This window comes from Mandrillus leucophaeus, unplaced genomic scaffold, assembly GCF_000951045.1.
Source record: "Mandrillus leucophaeus isolate KB7577 unplaced genomic scaffold, Mleu.le_1.0 Scaffold52, whole genome shotgun sequence".
Taxonomy (NCBI): domain Eukaryota; kingdom Metazoa; phylum Chordata; class Mammalia; order Primates; family Cercopithecidae; genus Mandrillus; species Mandrillus leucophaeus.
This window is the reverse complement of record NW_012105586.1, coordinates 2222232-2240417: the sequence shown is the minus strand read 5'-3', so window position 1 is coordinate 2240417 and position 18186 is coordinate 2222232. Positions and strand designations below refer to the sequence as shown.

The 18186-nt window shown below is 50.7% G+C and overlaps 1 protein-coding gene across 1 annotated transcript in view; it reads left to right on the top strand.

The window, feature by feature from the left end:
- Positions 1-18186, top strand: part of TNFRSF8 (tumor necrosis factor receptor superfamily, member 8) — an 82726-nt gene that overhangs the window by 11334 nt on the left and 53206 nt on the right. Inside the window, exon 2 of the mRNA XM_011996569.1 lies at positions 12159-12246. The gene's annotated coding sequence lies outside the window, so the exon portion shown is untranslated. The remainder of the gene's footprint in view (positions 1-12158; positions 12247-18186) is intronic.

Sequence of the window (18186 nt, the reverse complement as noted above, 5' to 3'; positions counted from 1 at the left end):
GTTCAAGTGATTCTCCTGCCTCAGCCTCCCTAGTAGCTGGAACTACAGGCACCCACCACCACACCCGGCTAATTTTTGTATTTTTAGTACAGACGGGTTTCACCATGTTAGCCAGGCTGGCTTCGAACTCCTGGCCTCAAGTGATCCATCCGCCTTGGCCTCCCAAAGTGCTGGGATTACAAGCACTCGCCACCATGCCAGCTAATTTTTGTATTTTTACTAGAGATGGGGTTTCACCATGTTGGCCAAGATGGTTTCGAACTCCTGACCTCAAGTAATCCACCCGTTTCGGCCTCCCAGAGTGCTGGGATTAGAAGCATGAGCCACCTTTGAGAGTAGGGTATTTGGTTAAAGGTATGAACTTTTTTGTCAGCCTGTCAGGGTAATCCCTTACTTCTGACACTAGCTGGTGACCTTGAGCAAGTTAAGTTACCTCTGTGTGCCTCGGTTTCCCCATCTATAAAATGGGCTAATAACAGTAGCTACCTTGTATTGTAGGGCTGGTGTAAGGATGACAGGAGTTAATATGTGCCAAGGGCTGAAGCAGCTCCTGGACACAGTAAGTGCTATGTAAATAAAGGTGAGCCTTATTAGGTGCCTGTTGTATGCTGGGCATTGTGGATACAGCCTTGGAGATGAACCAGTTCCAGTCCTTGCCCTCGATGGGTGGCAGTGTGGGAAGGGGAAGACAGAGGAGAGGGTGGCCAGTGCTGTGACGGGGACTGTCTGGGGCCTGTGGGAGTCCAGAGGAGCCCATCTTCACTTCCACCTGGGTCAGTGGGGGATGGAGCCTCCAGAGTTTGCAGTGACGAGGCTCTGCACCACAGATGGTGCCATTGTCCTCGCCAGCTTTGCCCAGGGCTCTGGAGGCAGCAGAAGGGGTCAGAGGTCAAACAGCACATCAGCGCCCATGGTTGGGGCAAGGCTGGGGCCTGCTTTGGAAGCCCCACCCAGCAGGCTCCCCTTGGGTTCTTGGGTCCTCCAGGGAGCTGAGAACTCCTGGAGGCGTCACCCACAGCTTCATTTCAGCAATTAACTTTCTTGATGGCCTGCTGCCTGCCAGGTATGGTTCCTGGTCTCAGGGAGTGCACAGGTAGTGTGGCCTCCGCACAGTCTCCTGAAATTGTTCCAACCTGCCGAGACCAGGAAACTCCTAAACCCCACCTTCACCTTCCCAGCCAGGGCAGACACCCTTCGCGCTCTTGAGTCAGGTGAGGGAGGCCAGGATGCAGCGGCCAGGCCAAGAGTTCTCTCTCTCCAAACGGTCTGGGGGGCATGTGCCCCGCCCCTTCCCCACACACAGTCTAGGAGAGGAAGGTGGGCAAGGAAACACACCAGGCTGGACGCAAAGGCTCACACCTGTATTCCCAGCACTTTGGGAGGCCGAGGCAGGAGGATCTTATGAGCCCAGGAGTTTGAGAACAGCCTGGGCAACAAACAATGAGCTGGGCATGGTGGTACGCACCTGTGGTCCCAGCACCTCAGGAGGCTGAGGTGAGAGGATCACTTGAGCCCCGGAGGTCAAGGCTGTAGTGAGCTGTGTTCATGATCGCAGACTGCACTCCAGCCTGGGTGACCGTGAGGCCCTGTCTTAAAAACAAACAAACAAACAAAAAGTAAATACACAAGCCCCTTCTGAGCAAGTGGCCTGAGGCTGGCACAGGAACCCAAGGCACCTCCAAGAGGATCAGAAAGTTGAATATTCCCAGGGAGCTGGGCCCCGTTTCCTTTTTCTTCACGTCCACTACATTTTCCTCCCTCCCTCCCTTCCCTCTCTTCTTTGTCTCTTTCCTTTCTTCCTTTCTTCCTTTCCTTTCCTTTTCTTTCCTTTCCTTTTCCTTTTCCTTTCCTTTTTCTTTTTTTTTTGACAGAGTCTCGCTCTGTCACCCAGGCTGGAGTGCAGTGGTGAGATCGTGGCTCAGTGCAACCCCCACCTCCCGGGTTCAAGCGATTCTCCTGCCTCAGGCTCCCGAGTAACTGGGACTACAGGCACTCACCACCACGCCTGGTTAATTTTCATGTATTTTCACTAGAGATGGGGTTTCACCATGGTGGCCAAGCTGGTCTCAAACGCCTCACCTCAAATAATCTGCCTGCCTCGGCCTCCCAAAGGGCTGTGACTTCAGGTGGGGGCCATCGCGCCTGGCCCACTACATTTTTGTTTGTAGCTGCCATCGTCCCGTGGTGGCTATTGCTGCCTGGGAAAGTACTTCAGGGCTGGGTGGGTTTTACCCCGTCTGAGGTGTAGCTAAGGATGCAGCTCTAACAATTGCTTCGGCCCTGGAACCTTCAGGATCTCTGCAGTCTGAACAATTGGCTCATGGAGCTGGCATGGGATTTCTGTGGGGCAGGAGGGATTTCTCGGTGGGAAGGGAGGATCAAGCAGTTTGCTAAATTCGGACTCAAGATGTGATCTTGGTAAAATGGACTCGCTCTCCTCCATCCTGTCCACCTCCCCACCACATGAATGGTCCTGAAACCCTTTAATGCTTCCCTAGTGCCAAAGGCAACATTTCCCAGTCACTTTCTGGCAATGGCAGTTCTGAGAAAAAAAGGTTCTATGGCCAACGAAGTTTGAGAAACATTGCAGATTTTTCTGACTAGCCCCCATAACCTTCCTTGGAGAATCAGAGAGTAAGAAAGCACATCAAAGGCTCTGAGAGGCCCCGTGATCTAAAATGGATATCTCTCAAATGGACTCCAGTGATTTTGTTTGTTTGTTTATTTATTTGTGAGACAGGGTCTCACTCTGTCACCCAGGCTGGAGTGCAGTGTTGCAATCGTAGTTCACTGTAACCTCAAATTCCTGGACTCAAACAATCCTGCCACCTTAGTTCCTTGAGTAGCTGGGACTACAGGCACGTGCCACCACGCCCAGCTAATTAAATTTTTTTAATTTTTGGGCCGGGCACAGTGGCTCATGCCTGTAATCCCAGCACTTTGGGAGGCCAAGGCAGGTGGATCACTTGAGGTTATGGGTTTGAGACATGCTGAAACCCCATGTCTACTAAAAATACAAAACTTAGCCAGGTGTGGCGGCACATGCCTGTAATCCCAGCTACTTAGGAGGCTGAGGCAGGAGAATTGCTTGAACCTGGGAGGCAGAGGTTACTGTGAGCCGAGATTGCACCACTACAGTTCAGCCTGAGTGACAGAGTGAGACTCCGTCTAAAAAAACAATTTTTTTTTTTTTAAAATAAAGACAGGGTCTTGCTATGTTGTTCAGGCTGGTCTTGAACTCCTGGGCTCAAGCAGTCCTCTCACCTTGGCCTCCGAAAGTGCTGGGATTAGCGGTGTGAACCGCCGCGCCTGGCCTTGTTCTTTTGCCTGTCATCTGTTACTATCCTGTAGCCCCAGCATTTGATGACACTTATTTGGGAAGTGACAGTGAAGAGCTTCTGTGCTCATCTCTTTTTCTGACTCCCTGACTCTCTCTTTTGCCTCCCTCTTGCATTTTTTAGTTCCCTTAAATTGCATTGGCTCACCTGGATAATCCAGGGGGAATCTCCCATCTCAAAGTCAGCGGGTTCACAACCTCAACGCCATCTACCACCCCGATTCCCCGTTGCCATGTAGGGTGACGTATATGAGCACATATATGAATATGTCACCCTAGGTCCTGGGGATTAGGAAGTGGTTATCTTTAGGGGGTGCTATTCTGCTGACCACAGACCCCCTCTCATGTCCTCCTTCCATCCCACATGACAATAGGCACCCAGTGAGGATGGTATGATTCTTGCTAACTGACAGAGCAGGAGTGTCACCATCTTGGACAAGCATCGCCATTTTAAGTTCTCCTTGATTAGAAACCGCCTAAATCCAACCCCAAAACATCAGCCTAATGGCTAATGTCAGCATGACCATAAACCACAAATGACACCTCCAACGAAAAACATTCCAACACTAAGATAAACACCCCTGTCCGACCAGACATGCCAGCCCCGAGATAACCTTCCCTCTGACCACAGACATTCCCAGCATGCAGTAAAACTCTCCTCCATACACAAACATTCCTAGCCTGCGATAAGTGCCCTCCCAGAACCCTTAAATACCCTTAGTCTGTAAGAGAAAATGCTGCTGACCGAAATTGGCCAGAAGCCCCTCTCAGTTTTATTTTCCAAAATAAACCTGTCTTTGACTGGTAAGCCACTTTTCATGTTTTTTCCTTGTTTCTTCAACTCTTACACAAACATTATTTCAAGGTACTTGCCTGTCCCTGAGTTCCTTCTAGCCAGGAACTCCAGGCTCCACCCTCTATGCTGTTTCTGTGTCCACTGTCTTTGGGTTTTACCTCCAACCCTGGGGCCAGGCAGCATGGGGCCCCACACACTCTTCCTCAGCTGTGCAGGAACTGGGGGAAGCTCAACTCGGCACCTGCTTGCAGGTGGGACAACTGTGACAGGTGCTGCCTGTGGCCGGAGATGGACCCTGTGTACCTGTGGGTGTGTTTAAAGAGGAGGAGGAGGATGACTTTAGTTTCAGGTAGTCTGTTGGTCTGGAGCTCAAGTGAGCACTCAGTGTGGAGAGAGGGGTTCAGGGTCCCACAGTTACGAGGTGACCGAGTTCGGCATGTGGTAAGATAGTCTAGTGGTTGCTTAGGAGTGGGGGTGTGGCGGTAGACTCATAGTCCTCTAAAATGTCCATACGTTCTACTTTGTTAATTTAGGAGAGGGTCTCACCCTGTCACCCAGGCTGGAATGCAGTGGCCCAACCACAGCTCAAGAGATTCTCCCATCTCAGCCTCCCGGGACTACCGGTGCATTCCACGATGCCCGGCTAATTTTTGTATCTTTTGTAGAGATGGGTTTTCTCCTTCGCTGTGTTGCCCAGGCTGGTCTCAAACTCCTGAGCTCAAGTGATCCTCCTGCCTCAGCCTCTCAAAGAGCCGGGATTTTAAGTGAGAGCCACTGCGCCCAGCCAAATGTTCACACATTCTAATCCCGAGAGTATGGATCTTGAGATAGGAAGATTATCCTGGATTATCAGGGTGGGCCCAATCTAATCACATGAGTCCTTAAAAGCAGATAACCCTTCCTGGCTGTGTTAGAGAAAGATGATAGAGGCAAAGAGAGAAATGTGATGTGAGAAGGACTCAGCTCACTATTGCTGGTTTTGCAGATGGAGTAAGGGGGCCATGAGCCAAAGGATGCCACAGTCCCTAGAAGCAGGGAACAGCCCTTAGTTGGCTGTCAGAAAAGAAACAAGACCTCAGTCCTACAACCACAAGGAACTGAATTCTGCCAACAACCTTAGTGAGCAGGGAAACCAACAGTCCCCTAGAGCTTCCGGTAGGGACACAGCACATGACCTGGATGGGGGTGATCAGAGAGGGCTTCCCAGAGGAAGTGGCACTCATGAGTGAGGTCCCAAGGATGAATGGGGGTACGCTGGATTTAGGGACTGGTGCAGGCAGAGGAACAGCGTGCACAGGCTGCCGCAGAGAGTGGGGTGCCCGTGGGGTGCCAGTGGCAAAAAGAGGCTGGTAGGAGAGAGTACCAGGGACTTCACAGGCAGGCAAGGAGGGCAGGGCCTCTTGGGCCACTGTTAAGACTTTGGGTTTTTTTTCTTTTTTTTTTTTTTATATGAACTGTTTCATGAATTTCCGTATCATCCTTATGCAGGGGCCATGCTAATTTCTGTATTGCTCCAATTTTAGTATATGAGCTATAGATGCAAACACAGGACTTTGGGCTTTATTCTTAGCTGGGTTGGAAGCCATCTGAGGGTCTTCAATAGGATGGAGGGGAAGACAGTAGATCGTGTTTTCAAAAGATCAGTCTAGTGTCTGCACTGGGAGCTGGGTGCGGTGGATGGGGTAGACGAGAGCAGACCCTCAGGTGGCCACTGTCAAGTCCAGATGGCGGGAAGGTGAGGAAGAGCTGGTAGATGTGGGGGTAAAACTGCAGGTTAAACAGAACTAGTGATAGGTTGGGGGCCAGGGAGAAGCAAGCATTTCAAAAAGCAGTCAGTCTCGGCCAGGCATGGTGACTCACTCCTGTAATCCCAACACTTTGGGAGGCTGAGGTGGGTGGCTCAGTTGAGGTCAGGAGTTCGAGACCAGCCTGGCCAACATGGTGAAACCCCCCCTCTACTAAAAATACAAAAATTAGCCAGGTGTGATGCCAAGCACCTGTAGTCCCAGCTACTTGGGAGGCTGAGGCAGGAGAATTGCTTGAACGTGGGAGGTGGAGGTTGCAGTGAGCCAAGATCACGCCACTGCACTCCAGCCTGGGCAACAGAGACAGCGAGTACTCTGTCTTAAAACAAACAAACAAACAAACCACCTCAGTCTCATGGGGAGTGGGGAGCAGGGATCTCAGAGCCTCTGTGCCGGGCCTAGTTTCTCGGCCTTTGGACATGCCTGTCCCCATCTGGGATGCCCTCCCCACAGTCCCTACCTGCTGTAATTCTGGACTACAGCACACCCCCCACCCCAGGCAGCAGAAGCTGGCAGATCAGAGCACGTGCCAAATACTGGCTCTAACACTGACCAGCTGTGTGACTTTGGGCAGATTTCTCATCCTTATGTCTCAGTCTCCCCATCTGTAAAATGGGTTGGCAGTGATTGGCTATTAGAATTACTTTTGCTATGGAAAGCAAACCGTCCAGCATTTGCACTTCTTTCTGCTCAGCTTCTGCTAGGCCAGCGCATCTCAAACTCCCTGGGGCTCTTGTTAAAATGCAGATTCCAATTAGGGAGGTCTGGGGTTCTGCATTTTGACAAAGTTCCCAGGTGGTGCCCCCCGCTGCTGGCCAGGGGCCTCACCTTGAATAATGGAGCACACAGCAGTGGAGATCCCCGGGAGACAGGGAGGGGAGGGGTACTTACCTCACTGGCCCTGCTCAGCTCTGGCCCCTTCGGGGATTTTGCATTTGATCTGACTCCCCGCCCACCCCACAACTCGTAGACTTGTCTCCCACAGGTATGGTCCGGCTGAGACCAGGCGGGGCTTTTGGAAAGTGAACTGTAACTGGTCTTGTAGGGAAAACCAAACCAACCTGAAAATAGACCAGCCTAGAAATGGTAAGGTTTTAGGCCACCCTCTCTTTATCTTGTTGCCACTAAGGTGGGGCCGAGGGCCTCCGGCTGCACAGCTCATTACCTTGTGGACACCTCACTTTGCCTTGAACCTGCGGGGAACTCCACCCAAAAGCCCCCCCTCCAGTCCTTGGGCTTCCCCCTCCCACTCTTCGCTTTCTGATCCCTCCTTCCCTCGCAGGCAGGGGCACATCCTAGCTCCCCTCTCCCTCTTCCCTCCCTCTTCCTCACGGCAGCTGGAGCTGATGAGCCAGGCAGGGTGGGCCTGGAAATTCACAGGGCCAGACTTCTCTGGGCAGCGGCAGACGCCCAGGCCCTTGCCTCCTTCTCCACCAGGAGCTGGGACAGGTGAAGGGCCTGTGTGAGGGGAAGGGGGTGCCCCTTCCTCGCTCAGCCCCACATGGAAAATGGGGCCCCAAGTCCTCTGCTCCTCCTTTCAAGGGGTTTTGAGAGGCACAGGCTGGACATCCCAGCTGAGATCCCATGACCCCTCCGCACAGCAAGAAGACTGCCCTCCGGTGGCAAACTATGGATTTACTGAGAATTATTGTTGAAAATAAGCCGCCACCTTCCAGTGTCCTTGAGACGCTATTTACATATATGTGTCCTTGAGATGCTATTTACATATATGGCTTTGTACATCTGTGTTCTCACTCTCTTTATGTATACACATATTATTATCACTTCTTAATTTTTTAATTTTCTTTTTTTTTTTGAGGCAGGGTCTCACTCTGTTGCTTTCGCTGGAGTGCAATGGCACAATCTCGGCTCACTGCAACCTCCGCCTCCTGGGTTCAAGGGATTCTCCCACCTCAGCCTCCTGAGTAGTTGGGATTATAGGCGTGCACCACCATTCCTGGCTAATTTTTGTATTTTTAGTAGAGATAGGGTTTCGCTACGTTGGCCAGGCTGGTCTCAAACTCCTGACTTCAGGTGATCCGCTGGCTTCAGCCTCCCAAAGTGCTGGGATTACAGGCATGAGCCACCGCACCCAGCCAAGATGATCCCAGTTTTGTTGGCAACATCCAAAGCACTGTAATCAGGAGCCAGTGGAACATATGCCTTCTTCTCTCCATCCGGCCGAATCAGGGTGCTGACCTTGGCCACATCCATGTCACAGAGCTTCTTCACAGCCTATTTGATCTGGTACTTGTCGGCTTTAACATCCACAGTGTATACAAGTGTGTCGTTGTCTTCTGTCTTCTTCATGGCAGACTTGGTGGTTAGCGGGAACCTGATAGCAGGGTGGTCAAGCTTGTTTCTCCTGGGAGCGGTCTTTCGAGGATATTTGGGCTTTTAATACCTATTTTTATTTATTTTTTTGAGACGGAGTTTCACCCTTGTTGCCCAGGCTGGAGTGCAATGGTGCGATCTCGGCTCACTGCAGCCTCCGCCTCCCAGATTCAAGCAATTCTCATGCCTCAACCTCCTGAGTAGCTGGGATTACAGGCACCCACCACCACGCCGGGCTAATTTTTTTTGTATTTTCAGTAGAGACGGGGTTTCGCCATGTTGGCCAGCCTGGTCTCGAACTCCTGGCCTCAGGTGACTCTCCCGTCTCATCTTTCTAAAGTGCTGGGATTACAGGCATGAGCCACAGCGCCCAGCCCTGGGATTTTTTTCATTTTAAAGATGGGTAGCCTGTGGCCTAGAGATGGGAGAGAATTGGGTACACAGTGAAGCTCAAACCTTTCTGCACTTAGTTGCTGTGTGACCTTGGGCAGGTGGCTACACCTCTCTGGGCTGCAGCTTCCTGATCTGTAACATGGGATAGTGATCTGGCCCCAAAGAGCTAGGGGTGTGAAAAGGAGGAGTTGTGTGAAAGCAGACACCCAAGGCCAGACTCGGGGGGGGTAATGTGCAATACCATGGGCTCCCCATTCTCTGCACCCCCTACCCCTCCATGGACCCAGGTGTGATGGCAGGAGGGAGACATAAGCGGCCAGAGCCCCCCGGGTGTGTTCTAGGCCCCAGCAGAGTGAGCAGGGCCTGGGGCCATGGTCCCTGTAGACTCCGTAGCTGTCAGTGAGATTAGCAGACAGGCCGGGAGGGGAGACCCAGGACAAGGACCCAGAATGTTCCCACACTCAGCAGGCCTTGCAGGTGAGCCCTCACACCTCCAGCCAGCCCCAGGCACAGGCTACTGAACTCACTCAGTGAGATGCTGTGGGTTAGGAGCACTTCGGGTGTCCTGGCAGTTTCCTGCCCCCTGGAGAGGCTCCCAGGAGCCCTCGGGGTGACTTAAGAGTGGACAGTCTCCTCTAATGCTGGAGGGAGGAGGGTGTCCTCAAGGCCCCGGGCTCTGGATTAAATGAGAAGGGAGACCACCCAAACGCCACGTGACTATTGGGCAAATATCAGGTTCATGTATTATTTCAAATTAATATGGCGACATGTTTCAGACATGCAAAAAAAAAAAAAAAAAAGAATGGTGTAACCAGCACCCCATTTATCCACCTTCCAGCCATGCTGCTGCTCTCTGCTGCTTCCTGAACATGCCGGAAACTTCACTGTTCCCTTGAGTGGAGAGAAGGGTCAGGCAGCCCCTCAGGCCAGCCAGGCCTCTCTCCTGGGGGAAAGTGGCTTCTGCTTCCCTTCCCCAAACCAAGAAAGCCCCACATGGCACCAGGGGCCACCTCCTTTCTGCCAGGCACCATCTTGGATGCTGAAGACGTGGAAATGCGACAAGGCTCCCTCCCTGCCTCCTGCCTCATTTCCTGCTTCCCTTCCTCTCCCTTTCTTTCCACCCCAGAAGTTTCACATTCTGGATGACCTGTCATTCCATCTGGAAAGACGAAACTCCTTCCCTGGGATCTCAACAGAGAATTTCCTCTCTTGAACCCTTTCTTATGATGGGGCTTCACTTTCAAAGAACCCTTGAAACACATGGGGGGCTTGTGAAAAACACATCTTCTTGAGGCTGGGCGAGGTGGCTCACGCCTGTAATCCCAGCACTGTGGGAGGCTGAGGCAGGAGGATTACTTGAGCTCAGGAGTTTGAGACCAACTTCGGCAACATTGCAAGACCTAGTCTCTACAAAAAAATAAAACATCAGTTGGGTGTGGGGGTGCATGCCTGTGTTTTCAGCTACTCAGGAGGCTGAAGTGAGAAGACTACTTCAGCCTGGGAGGCTGAGGCTGCAGTGAGCCATGATTGCACCATTGCACTCTAGCCTGGGCACCAGAGTAAGACCCTGTCTCAAAAAAAAAAAAAAAAACAACAACAAAAAAACCCCCACAAAAACCCACAAAACAAAAACCACACCTTCCTGAAAAGAGTGAGCCTCTCTGACCCCTACTTCACACCATGCACAAGAATGAAACTTGAATATGAACAATTAAACAGTCTCATCTAGAAGTTAATGTAGGAGAATATCTAAGTGACACTGAGTGGGCAAATATTTCTTAAACAGGACAAAAAAGGCATTAACCATAAAAGAAAAGATTAGTGTATGTAATGTATTAAAGCTAAGAATGTCTGTTCATCAAAAGCCTCCATAAAGAAAGTGAAAAGGCAAGCCAGAGGATGCAAGAAAATACTTGCAGTACATATAATCAACAAAAGCCATGTATCTAGAATATGTAAAGAACTCTCACACATCAATAAGAAAAGCCAGACAACCGGATTAAAAAAAATGGCCACAAGACCTGAATAGGCATCTTACAAAAAAGAATGCCTAAATGGTTAATAAACATGGGAAAAGGTGCCCAACAACATTACTTATCAGAGAAATGCAAATAAAAACCACAATGAGGTATCGCTACAGATCCAACAAGATGGCTAAAGTTTTAAAAACTGACACCACCACGTGCTGACAAGGAAGTGGAACAATTGGAATCCTCAGACACTGCAGGCAAGTACCTGCTAGTACGACTGCTTTAGAAGCCTGGATGGAGAATCTGTCAGAACTGAGCATGCCTTATGCTCCAGGAATTCCACTCCTAGGTATATAGCCAACAGAAGCATGTACATTTGGTCACTAAAACGTGTGTACAGGAATGTTCCCAGCAGCACTATCATAACAACCAAAAAGTGGAATGTCTATTGAGAGCAGGCCCAGAGTGGTGGCTCATACCCTGTAATCCCAGCACTTTGGGAGGCCAAGGCAGGTGGATCATTTGAGGTCAGGAGTTCAAGACCAGCCTGATCAACATGGTGAAACTCTTTCTCTGCTAAAAATACAAAAACTAATTGGGCGTGGTGGTACACACCTGTAGTGTCAGTTACTTGGGAGGCTGAGGCACAAGAATCACTTTAGCCCAGGAGGTGGAGGTTGCAGTGAGTTGAGATCATGCCACTGCACTCCAACCTGGTCAACAGGGCAAGACTCTGTCTCAACAAAGTAAAAAAAAAAAAAGACAGTAGACTAGACAAGTAAATTGTGCATATTTGTGCAATGCTATACTGCAAAGCAATGGACAGAAATGAGCAACTGTTATTTGCAACAATGCGAATGATTCTCACAATATAATGCTGAATGAAAGAGGCTGGTTGCAGGGGAATGGACTGTGTAATTCTACTTTATGTAAAATCCAAAAGCAGTCAACGCTAATAGAGGGATAGAAATCAGCCTTTTGGGAGAAGTGTGTGGGAGGGGGGATGAGGGAGGAGCTGGGGCTGGCAAGATCCTGTTTGATGAGTTGGGTGCTGATTGCCCGGTGCATTCATCTTGTAAAAATGCAGTTGGCTGTAACTTGAGATCTGTGCACTTTTTTGTACGGGTGTGTTAGACTTCAACAAATAAGTTTACCAGAAATGTGTATTGTTGGGTCCATCCCAGAGACAAGGTAGGAAGCAACTATGTTAATCCCAGGGCGAGGGGATGGTGACTGGCCCCAGGTGAAGGTGGTGATGATTGTGGTATGAAAAGGGCCAGGAGAATTTGTTGATGGGTTGTTTGAGAGGAGAGAGTCAAGGGAGATGCTAAAGTTTCTGGCCTGAGCTGGAGTAGCAGGGGGTAAGGCCAAGAGCGGTGTGGGTTTGTGGAATCAGGAGTTCTTGTCCTGATTTCTCTCCGATAATACAAAACTCCGTCTCAGGCCTCCTGGGACTGGTGGGGACAGAGGGAGTATGGATATCTGGGATCCACCTGGCCTCACCAGCTTTTCTGACCTACTAGGATCGACCCTTCGAGGACACCTGTCGTGGAAACCCCGGCCACTACTATGACAAGGCTGTCAGGAGGTGCTGTTACCGCTGCCCCACGGGTGAGTGGGGGCGCTGGGGGTGGGGAGAAGGGGGGAAATTTGTCCTCAATTGATGACCCTCTTGGGGGATTGATGAGTGGGGAAATTGGAGCCAACCGTCATTGTCATAATTGGCTACAGTTTTCTGCAGGTCATTCCTGGCATTGCAGAGTCCAGAGACTCTGTCAGAGGTTAGGGCTGTAGAATTGAGACTGTGTTTGTTGCTGCCACAAGAAAGTCCATCTCCGTGAGTTTTTATTTTTAACTTAGAGCTGCCCTTTATTGGACACTTACTATCCATGAGTCCAAGACCTTTATATGAACTGCATCATCTCATTAAGTGCTTGCAATGATCCTTTATTACACTCGTTTTGTAAATGAGGCTACTGGGGCTTGGCAAGGTTAAGTTCCAGCCACTTTCCTTGATGACCAGGGTAACACAGTTGGGAAATGGTGGAATGATCAGGGCTGGGGCCCAGAGCTCAGAGACCTCAAAGCTTGGGCTGTCGACATCCTCTGACCACCCTTCATTTCTGGGGCCTGGAAGCCCTTTGCAGTTCTTTCTTTCCTTTTCCTTCTTCTCTCTCTCCTTCCTTCCTTCTTTCCTTCCTTCCTTCCTTCTTTTCTTTCTTTTCCCTTTCTTTCCTTTCTTTCTTTCGGAGTTTTGCTTTTGTTGCTCAGGCTGGAGTGCAACGGCGCAATCTCGGTTCACTGCAACCTCCGCCTCCCAGGTTCAAGCGATTCTCCTGACTCAGGCTCCCAAGTAGCTGGGATTACAGGCATGCACCACCACACCTGGCTAATTTTGTATTTTTAACAGAGACAGGGTTTCACCATATTGGCCAGGCTGGTCTCAAACTCCTGACCTCAGGTGATCCACCCGCCTCAGCCTCCCAAAGTGTTGGGATTACAGGCATAAGCCACTGTGCCTGGCCTGATTTTTTTTTTATATTAATTTAAAATAAAGACAAGGTCTCGCTAATTGCATAGGCTGTTCTTGAACTCCTGGGCTCAATCAGTCCTCATGCCTCAGCCCCCCAAAGCGTTGGGATTACAGGCGTGAGCCACCATGCCTGGCCTCTTTGCAGTTCTTATCTGCTCCAGCTCAGAACACTCATTTATCCTGGGACAACCTGGACAGTAGATTTCTCTGAGACCAGGCTCCTGGACTAGAGCTCCCTTTCTGGAATGCTTGCCCACCCCCAGCACCGTGATTGACTTCTAGTCCATTACCAGGAAATCCTTCTGGAGCTGGGCGAGTGTTGTTCTTTCCATTTGGCAGCTAATGCTTAGGCCCGAGGAGATAAGCAGCTGGAATAGGGTTGTGAGGCGTTTCTGCCCCTGTGGTTATGATCAAAAGCTCTGAGGCACAACCAGTGGTCTTAGATGGGCGGGGCAGGACATAACGATGCCCTCGTGGTCTCTGACCTCCAGGAACAGAGATTGTCACGAGGACATCAGCCTTTAGCTGTGCCAGCAAGGGTGGGAGGGAGTCTGTGTGTGTCTGGTTCATTGTCTTGCTTTGAGGACAACAGGCCATTGCAAGTGGGCGGGCATCGTCTGGAGGGCTTCCGACAGTAGAGGTGGAGGGGCCCATCCACCCATCACCTAATCCTCCCAGCTGTGCTGTCTGGAGGGTGGTGACAGGCTACGGCCATCAGGGGTATTCCACTGGAGCTGTGCGGGAACCTGGGTCAGTCAGTTCCCAGACTTGTGGCCTCTTAACTCCCCCACGAGATTCAGATCAGCCTCATGCTCAGGCCACCAAAGGACAGAGGGAAACATTCTTAGAAAGAATTTGATGATTTTGTATTTGATTTTGATTTGTATTTTCAACAGTGATTCAAAGTAGTCATTGTACAGGCGAGAGCAGTGGGTTGGATGCTATTGGACTTTCTTGCTTTTATTTTTGGTTTAGTGTTGATTTTGAATGATCTATCAGGTGGGTCCCCTGGTTTCTTCAGTGCTTCACTGGTCAGCCATCCACCCACCCATCCAAGTACCTGTCCCCCTCACCTGCCCATCCATCCATGTACCTACCCACCCACCCATCTTTTTAACCACTCACTAACCCACCGCCTTCCATCCCCTTTCCATTTTTCTTCCCATCCAGCCCCTATCCATCCACCCATCTGTATTAGTTTGCTGGGGCTGCCATAACAAAATACTGTAGCCTGGGTGACCTAAAGAATAGACATTTATTTCTTACAGTTCTGGAGGCTTGAAGGTCCAAGATCAAGGTTTTTGCAGGGTTTGGTTTCTGGTGAGGGCTGTCTTCTTGGCTTGCAGATGACAGTCTTCTCATGGTGGGAAGATCTCTCTCTCTCTCTTTCTCCCCCTCTTCATATAAGGCCACCAATCCCATTGGATTAGGGCCCCATCCTTATGACCTCATTTAGCATTAATTATCTCCTAAAAGTCCTATCTCCAAATACAGTCACACTGGGAGTTAGGGTTTCAACACATTTAACATATGAACTTTGTAGGGGACACAATTCAGTCCATAGCACCATCCCTTTCCCATATCCCTCCAATTATCTTCCCATTCACCTCCTCATCCATACACCCACCCCTCTCCTGGCCATTTTCTCATCTACTTTTCCATCCATCCATCCATCCATCCATCCATCCATCCATCCATCCATCCATGCATCATCCATCCAACAAACGTTTATTTGTCTCTCTCTCTCTCTTTTGAGATAGAGTTTCTCTCTGTAGTCCAGGCTGGAGTGCAGTGGTGCAATCTTGGCTCACTGCAACCTCTGCCTCAAGTGATTCTCCTGCCTCAGCCTCTTGAGAAGCTGGAATTACAGACATGTGCCACCATGACTGACTAATTTTATATTTTTAGAAGAGACAGGGTTTCTCTATGTTGTCAGGCTGGTCTCAAACTCCTGACCTCAGGTGATCCGCCAGCCTTGGCCTCCCAAAGTGCTGGGATTACAGACTTGAGCCATCGCGCCTGGCTTCTCATTCTTATAATGGGGTCAGCTTTCACCTTTCCAGCTTCTTCTCCCTTGGCCATTCTATAGGAACTGCTGCATGCTTTCAAGTCTCTGGGCCTTTTTACTTATTTACGTATTTATTTGAGATAGAATCTCACTCTCTTGCCCAGGCTGGAGTGCAGTGGTGTGATCGCGGCTCACTGGAACCTCTGCCTCCTAGGTTCAAGCAATTCTCTTGCCTCAACCTCCCAAGTAGCTGGGATTACAGGCATGTGCCACCACACCCAGCTAGTTTTTGTATTTTAAGTAGAGATGGGGTTTCACCGTGTTGGCCACGCTGGTCTCCAACTCTTGACCTCCAGTGGTCTGCCCATCTCGGCCTCACAAATTACTGGGATTACAGGTGTGAGCCACTGTGCCAGGCCTAGTTTCTGGGCCTTTGGACATGCCTGTCCCCATCTGGGATGCCGTCCCCACAGTCCCTACCTGCTGTAATTCTGGAACCCCTTCCTCCATGAGGCCTTCCCTTGCTAGCCTGATGCTTGGTGGTGGTTCCCACTCAGTTCTCCCAGGGCCCGCTTGCTGTGGTTTTTATCCTCTGGAATGGAGTGGCCCACAGTGCTCTATGACTTTTCATGGGACCTACAGTCCCAGCCACAAGGAGAAAGACACTTCCTTCTCATCCTCTCTGGCTGCTTTGACCCCAGCCTGACAGGGCCTTGATGGGGAGTGGGTGGAGAGAAAAATGACATCTCAGGTCCCAGGCTCCCTCCACTTAAAAGCTGTGACTCAGGGAGAGGGGGCTCCCTTCTCCCCATTTCCCCTCTCCAAGGCCCAGTGCTGGTTGGGGCTGAGTACTCCATATTGGTGTGGTGGGTGGGGCATTTTACTGGAGTTTTATTGACCTTGTGCTTCCGGGTAGCCAGAGAGGAAAAACGAAAAACCCACAAAAACCCCTTCTTTGATCTCTCGGGGAAAATTTCTTGACATTTTGCCCGCCCTCTGCAGCCGGCACTCAGCTGTGTGGCTGGGTTTGCACGTGGGCGGGTTGGTGGAGGAAGGAAGCTGAGAGACCTTTGAGATTGAAAAGCGGAGATGTCATCGAATCCATCCTTGCACCCAGGCCTGTGATGCCCTCTCCAGCATTCCCGAGAGCAGGTCCCCAGCCCTTTGCTTACATACTCTTGGTGACAGGGAGCTCATTCACTGACTCATAACAATGACTGTGATTCATACTGATGGAGTGTGTTATGTGCTGGCCGCTGTGCTGGGCCCTTTACCCACCTTAGTTTCTTCAATCCTGATAAGAAACCCAGAGCGGAAACTTGGACATCGGGGGGTTCAGGGATTTGCCCAAGGTCACATGTGAATCAGTGGCTCAGCTGGGCCGTGAACGTGACCACCCAGTGCAGTCTCCTGAGCTCTTCAGCTGTAGTTGATACTGACCCCCAAGGTCTCGAATTTGGGAGGCAGAAGAGTTTACGAGTGAAGAGCTAATGAGGGGGCTACAAAGCCCTTCCTGTTCTCCATCTTCCTGGACCACCCTCCCTTTGTGTGCAGACTCGCTCCCCACAGGAAGGGGTCTCCCCTGCAGATGTCTGAGGCCTGTCCAGGTTCAGGGGGAGGATGTGAGGCCAGGCCAAGTGTTAGGTAGGGAGCATGGCAGGTATATCCCATCTTGTCCCAGGAGCTGAGGGTTCCTCCAAAGGCTGTGAACAGGAAGGAGGAGGAGGAGGGGGTTTGTGGGTTCCCCCAGCTTCCGCTGCCCTTAGGTAAAGCCCAGCTCCGTGCATGGGCACGCCCACTTGGTGTGACAGCTGCTGCCCCTGCTGCCTCCCTCTCCCCCACCCAGTCCCTCTTCATCTTGGGCTTCAGCTGAGTGTGCTGGGCTCCCCTGTGTCCTCTGACACTGTCCCAGCAGAGCCCCCTCACAGCACCACCTGGCCCCCCACTGTCCCTGTGTGCTTGACACACCTCTACATTCCTCAGGCTCCACTTAAGTGTAGGCCCTCCCTGACCCCAGCCTGGGCCACAGAGCAAGATTCTATCTCAAAAGAAAAAAAAAAAAAAAGAGAAATAAACATTTGTTGGATGGATGATGGTTGGATGGAGGGATGGCCCCAAGGCAGCTCAAAGATCTTGGCTCTGGGCTCTTGGTGCCTCCCATGGTTCCACTTTCCTAACACCTTTTCCATGTGTCATGACTTGTCTATCGTCTTCCTGCAGGATCCCCAGCCCTGAGCCCAGGGCTTGGCACATAGTAGATTCTCCATTTTTGAAAGAATAGGTGAATGAATGAATATGGCTGGCTTGCTCCGCATAGTCTTCTGTGACAGCCAGCCGCTGCCTCACAGGGCCAAGCTTCTATTGTCCCCCTGGCACCTCCCCCTGCTGAAGTTAGACCAGCCTCTCTCTCCTGCCCACCCCACTGGCAGGTACATCCTAGTCTTGTCTTTATTTAAGCCTGAAAAATCCACCAGGGTTCTTTTGTGTAGGAGGAAGTATGTGGGGGTGGGAAGGAGGAAATGGAAGGCAGTAGAAGGAATTAGGACTGGCCCAATGCAGCAAGCATTTATTGAGCTCTGTTGGATATAGGGTTATTTGGGGGAGAGAAGTACAAGGTCCTGCCTCCTGGGAGCAACCCACTAGTAGAGGAGGTGACATGCTTATAGATATCTGATACTCCAGAGGGTATCTGTGCTAAGATAGTTTCAAAGGAGGAAGAATGGGAGCTTACAGTGAGGAAAAGCCCCTAAACCACTGGTCTGCATCCACCCATCCATCCATCCATTCATCTACCCATCCACCCATCTACCCACTCATCTACTCTTCCCTAACACATCCATCTATCCACCCATCTATCTGCCCATCCACCCTTCCCCATCTATCCATCCACCCATCCTTCTACCCATCTACCTACTCATCCACTCTTCCCTAACCCATCCATCTATCCACCCATCTACCCACCCATCCACCTTTCCTCATCCATCCATCCATCCATCCACCCACCCACCCA